Source organism: Calliphora vicina, chromosome 3, assembly GCF_958450345.1.
Source record: "Calliphora vicina chromosome 3, idCalVici1.1, whole genome shotgun sequence".
In the NCBI taxonomy this organism is placed as follows: Eukaryota; Metazoa; Arthropoda; class Insecta; order Diptera; family Calliphoridae; genus Calliphora; species Calliphora vicina.
In genome coordinates, this window is record NC_088782.1 from 94436276 (window position 1) to 94443269 (window position 6994).

The window sequence follows — 6994 nt, forward strand, 5'->3', positions numbered from 1 at the left end:
GTCTGTAAATCATTTTTCAATTATGCAAAGAAATTAATTAATTTTGAAAATTAACAAATTGGACCGTAGTTTCATTCATTCGAGAGTTACCACCCTGCATGTATTTTCTTGCGTTGGATGACTTTTTCTCGAAAAGATGAAAATTTAAAAAGTATGTCATAAAACCAGAACTCCTGCAAAGCAGATGATGACCGATGCAAGTAACAAACTAAGAAGTACCCTTCTTCAAAAAGAGGTTCGGATAAATTTAAATAACTTTGAAAGTTTAGCAAATACTAAGCACACAAACTTCTTTATCAACAAGTAAGAGTACTATATTCGGCCGAGCAGAATCTTAAATACCCTCCACCTAAATATGATGGTATAACAACTGAAATGATATAACAATTGTTAGAAAAACTAGTTTACGCAGAATATATTTTATTTCAAATGTACAAACAATTGTATCTAATTCAGCAATTTTTTTTCAGTATCTTTTTTCTTTATTGAATCTTTCTTTTTATAAATTTACAAATAAGTATTCAAATCTTTACCTGAACTAAAACTAAAGTTGTTATTGCCGCTGCAATGACCAACATGAGTGCTCGTTAAATGATTGTCTGGCCAGATCCAGTGTTTCCAATCGCCTCAGTCGTCTATGACCCTCAAATGACAGCAACTCCCTGGCGAGGGGGTTTGGGATCCATTAGTTTTGAAATGTATTTTGACTGGAGAGTTTGATCTCCTCGCGTATTATGGGGACATTGAGATCCCTATGGATATTACTATTGCGAATGTACCATGGGGCACCTGTTATTGTCCTTAACAGTGCTGACTGCTTTCTTTGCAATTTTTCAACGTTAGATGAGGAGGCTGGTCCCCATAGCTGAATGCCATATAACCATATCGGTTTTATAATTGTTTTGTACAAAAGCACTTTGTATTCCAAGTCTAGAGCAGACCATGGGCCAATTAACCAGTACAGTTGGACTGACTTTAATTTTATTTGCGTAACCTTGGCTTCAATATGGTGGGACCATGTTAAACGGCGATCAAGATGGATTCCGAGATATCGCACATGGCTCTGTTCTGGGATTTTGATATTATTTATCTGTATGGAAGGGCAACTTTCACGTCTTAAAGTAAATGTAACGTGAATACATTTTGTTGCTTTGACCTTAATTTTCCATTTCTCCAGCCATTTTTCCAAATCGCCGATGTGAGACTGTAGTTGTTCGGAAGCTATTACGGGGTTTTCATGTGTACTTAAAAAAGCGGTATCATCCACAAATGTAGATGTGTGAGTTCAGCAATTTATAATTGAAATTCCTATTAGAACGTATGAAATTGAACAATTTATATACTTAATAATAAGTTAATAAGTTAAGTTATGTTTTAATCAACATTTTTCCCTTTTAACCTCAAGTGAAGAAACAGAGTATAAAAAAGGTTATACAAATATATTTAGACAAATTTCAAAATATTTGGTTGTGGGACTTATGTGGTAGCTATGACCTATTATGATACAATTGTCATAAAATATTTTAACTTGATTTTTATGTATTTATATGGGAGCTGTGGACAATTATGGACCGATATTCACAAAATTCAGTATTATGATTTCTGAATACAAATTACTGATCTATGTACTATTTTGGTTCAATAAATGGATACTTTGACCTATTATGATCCTATTTTTGTAGAATTTCATATAAACAACGCTATTAACAAGAGTGGACCTTATATGGGAGCTATGCCGAATTATGGACCAATATTTAAAAAATCTTGTAGTACGATTCTTGGATACAAATTACTGATCGGTGTAAAATTTTGGTTCAGTGCACGTTTTTTGGATATTTGTGCAGGTGAATGTGTTTTCCTGAAGTGGTTCTTATATGGAGGCTATGACCAATTATGGGCTTATCATCGTAACATTTGGTACATCGATTTTTGTATATATTGAATAAATTTGTTTCGAATTTCAACCTGATAACTATATTTGTAAGAAATTTATGAGGATTTTAGTGATTTTCGGGAGTGGACCCTATATGGGAGCTACGGTTAAATATGGGCCGATATTCACAAAATCCAGAAGTATGATTACTGGATACAAATTACTGATCTGTGCGTAATTTCATTTTGATATCGATATGTTTTAAATATTTTTTTAGGTATCTTTTTCGGAAATGGACCTTATAGGGGATCTATGACCACTTATCGGCCAATCTGTATAAAATTTGGTACAGTGATTTCTATGTATATGGGTATTATTTTAGTCGAATTTTAGCATAATAAAGGTATTTATAAGAGATTTATTAGTACTTAACTGATTTGCGGAAGTGGACCTTATATGAGAGCTACGGCCAAATATGGACCAATATTCACAAAATCCTGTAGTATGATTTCTAAATATAAATTACGGATCTGTGTAAAATTTTGTTTTTATATTGATATTTTTAGATATTTATGTAGGTTATTGTGTTTTTCGGAAGTGGTCCTTATATGGGAGCTATAACGAATTATTTGCCGATCTTCATAGAATTGGGTACAGCGATTTGGGTATATATGGGGACTATATATGACGAATTTCAACTTAATAGCGATATTTATAAGACATTTATGCTTATTTAAGTGATTTTCGGAAGTGAACTTTATATGGGGGCTATGGTCAAATATGGGCCGATTCACAAAAAATTTGGGGTTGTTATTTTTTTAAGCACTAAACTTATTTTTCGTGAATTTTGTGTGGATACTGCAATTTTGTAGGCATTTGCAGACCATAGAACCATATTTCGGGAAGAAATTTGTATGAGGGCTAGGAGAAATCATGAACCGATTCTTATAATTTTTACCAGAGTTAGGCCTTATAACATGAAAATAACGTGTGTAAAATTGTATGGTATTATCTGCAATATATTTGCACAAATAACAAAAACTATGTTAAAATTATCAAGTTTTTTTTAGGTTGTCTCACATTTTGGTTTATAACTCTGGTTCCACAGAACCGATTTTGCTGATTTTCAATACCAAACTGCTTAGGAGAACAATAAACATTTTTTTTGCAAGTCTACCAATTTTATTTGCCTATTTTGGACGTGAGCGTGTTTTACAGAGACAGACAGACGGACATGGCTCAATCGTCTTAGAATTTCAAAAGGATCAATAATATATATACTTTGTTGGGTCTCAGATGAATATTTCTCAATGTTACACACCGAATGACAAACTTGACAAATGACAATGACAAAATGACAAAAAGATAAAAAAAAAAAATTATTTATCTAAAAATTTGTGAAAAAGCACAGATTATAAAAAAATATTATTTTTAGATGTGTTATATAATTTTATATGTTATATAAATTAATCAAAAGTTAATAAAGTATCAGATATTCCAAAATAAATTTTTAAAACACGTTTTCCCAATTTTAGAAATTTTGGTATAAAAATTAGTAATGCATTATTTAAAAATCTTTCGATCTATACAACTTCCAAATTTGATTATATCTTATTCCGTTCGAATTTTACACTTATTCATATATAAAATTTTTCTTTACGAATTTCAGGATTTTATGGCAAAAGATATTCTAAAATAAAAATTAGTTGGTCAAACAAATCGATGCAATATTTATTTAAACAAATTTCAGTACAAATATCTCTTCAAATAAAAGAGATAAAACAATAGTTCTCGATTATTTTCAAAATAAAAAGTTTCACTGTGCGTTGGTGACTTAGTTTTCACTCATTCTAATGTTATGTAAAAATCTAAATTTTCATAAAAAGAACTAGAGAACTTCGATTAGACTCAAATTTTCAGAATTTTATAATCAGCATTTTTTGGATTTGTCGTTGGTTTAAGATCGATTTTTCAATACAATATCCTGTTTTGATATAGAACTAATTTAAAACAAAAACTTGAAAAGTCCGATTCATTAGATAAACAGCAAGTAAACTAATATTTAAGTTTTTCAAATAATCATGAGAATTTTAAATAGTAGCTTCGTCTTTTTCCATAAATATTTTGCATGAAACTCAAGAATTTCCCCCAGAATGATTCAGATAGCTTTATCTGCTTAATGGATATTTAATAGGAAAATTATCAATTTTTTTATAAAAATGTCACGCATAGATTCAATATGAAAACATTAATTTGGTTTATTTTTGATGAATCATTATCCTCTAACTGATTGGCTGCTCTTATGTTTAATAAAATGTCGCAAGTCTTACGACAAATCCAATTTATTGCTTACATGGTGACGAAGGGTACAAGAAAAAGAAAAACAATACAATGTTACTTACTAAGTACTTATTGGGTTTTTCCAAAGTTTTCATTTATTTTCACTAAATGTATCATTTGTTTTAGCAGTTGTTGTTGTTGTTGCTGCTGTGGGTTATAATGGTATTGGGTGCAAATGGCTCCATTAAAGGGGAAAATTTGCATTTTAAGTAATTGGAAATTTTACTTGAAATAAATTACAACCAATAGTCATTTACATGAACATTGTATGGATGTATGTATTCTTTACTTATAAATATTGTAGGGTTGACTAAGTTCGAAATGATATTAAAAAGGGTTTTAGATTTTGTTTTTTTTTTTGCACTGAATTTGCTAGAAAAGGGAGAAAGAGAGCTGAAAAAAGCAAAATAACAATTGAAGTAATAGAAAAGATTTTGCAAATATAAAAAGTTTCACATTGTTATATGTTTCTTTACTTTATAATAGAAACAAAATTAAAAGGGAAAAAAAATTGGAAAAACTTTTTCCAAAATATACATTTTTCAATTACTCTTCCCTTTCGATTAGAAATATGTAGATGTAGAATGTACTTTGCATTGCTGTTGCAACGATCTAGGGAAACAAAGTATCTTAAGAAAATCCCTTTTAATATTACATAATTGATTACCAAAAAAAACAGACCGACAGACATACAAAGCAGAATACAAGTATCATTTTGCTTACATTGTAGAATTTTAAGTTAATTGAATATGATTTGTAAAACATGATACAAATTCTATGTACATACGTGTATTTAGTTACAAGCTGGGTAATATTTACCCCATCCTTTTTAAAGATAAGCACTTGAATCTATTGGTTTAACGTGCATGTGGATCGGGATTTAAATTTTATTTGAATTTCGATATCAATTGTTTTCAAATGGTGAGAATTTCCCATAATAAAATCTCACTTTGTTTATCGTATTCACATCATTTATTCTAGAGCTCCCCCTCCCCTATGGTGCAAGCGTCAGATACTCCTTTATTATTATAGATTCCCATTAACGTTGATTACAACACCACCGGGTTTTATGGAATGTAAAGTGTTTTCAATGTTTCTTTGAAATTCAGGAAATAGACAACAATTTACCATAACAATAACAACGACAACAACAACAATATCAACAACAGCAGGAACTGTAATCAAAACTTAACATTAATGGTCCCTGGATAATAATAATATTCCTCATATCCCTACATACACAGATACTTACATTCCCATAATCACTGATTGTATTCATACATATTTAATGCACCAGAACAGAGCGCAATATGAACGCAAGTAACAACGTCCTACTACTACTGCCTGCCACAAACCAGCTGCATTTGTATTCAATGTAAGAAAACAATCAAGAACATCAACATTCAAATCAACCCCTTTTTACGCACAATTTTAATATGTTTGAATGTATGTATTTTTCAAACCCAACTTGTAATTTTAATGTTGCAACATGCTGTTTGTTTAAATGTTGTCACCCACCACCACCGCTATTCAGCCGCTGTTGCACTTTATTACAGTGCACCGACTACTGAAGTGTTTCCTTAATTTTTGTTGCGCGTTATGGTAAAAATCATTTGTTCCTCTACGAGTGTGAAATGCTTGAGAAAATTAAATTTATATTAAAAGTTTCTGTTTGAAGTATGTTGCAAATTGTTTGTTTTCAAATACCTTTATGTTGGATTACATTAAGTTACATGTTTCCGTTATGACCCTTTCTATAAAGCCCAGATCATTCTTTGTAACCGATGCTCTATGTAAAATTATAAATGAAACTTCAAAAGTTTTCTCTCAAATCATGTCACCACAAACATTACAAGAGCTTTCTTTGAAAGATTGTTAAATACTTAGAGCTCACTAGAGACCATTAGTCAAGAGCACTGTGAGCATTTACTTTATTAATGAAAACTGTACACAGAGAAAACCGATTCGTAGAAGCAATTGATTTTGTTGCCAATCGAATGATTCGGTTGCACACAGAAAATCAGGTTCTATCAACAGAAAATCAGTTGATGAAAAAGAATATTGGTTGAAGCAACCAAACTTTTGTTACCACTTCTAAAATTTTGGCAGAATCATTCGATTGGCAACAAATTCGGTTCCTACTACGAATCTGTTTTCTCTGTGTAGGTTTAATTTGCGCATTCAATATCATACGTTGAAGAAATAAGAAATAAAAAACAAATTATTTTTTAATAATCGTCTGGAAATACCTCTAATATATGATATAATTTTAGGTTTGTAGCTTTTGTCTTGACAAATGATAATTAACTTTGTATGTAATGTATACATTTATTTAATTCCGTTTGTAAATATTTGTCGCAGACCCACAAAAGCTTATATATTCCGGGTCCTTATGAAATTCTAACACGATCTAGTTATGTCCGTCGATCTGTCTGTCTGTTGAAAACACGATATGGCCCAAACGAAGGTAGTTAACTGGCTGAAATTTTCCACAAATACCCTCTATGTATAAGGTTTGGTTTGGTATTGAAAATGGGCAATATCGGTACATGATTTCACCTAGCCCCCACACAAATGTCCCCCGGAATACTGATTGAGCAGTAATAAATATGTTGATTATGTGGAAATCCTGATAAAACTTTACACAAATTAAATCTATGTACTCTGAAATTATACTATAAAGTATGCCGAAAACCGGGCAATATATGTCCCTGATCTCCATACAAGGTTTCTTACTTTTTTTGTTTCAGCATGAGTTTCTATTTGTTTATACATATCTGT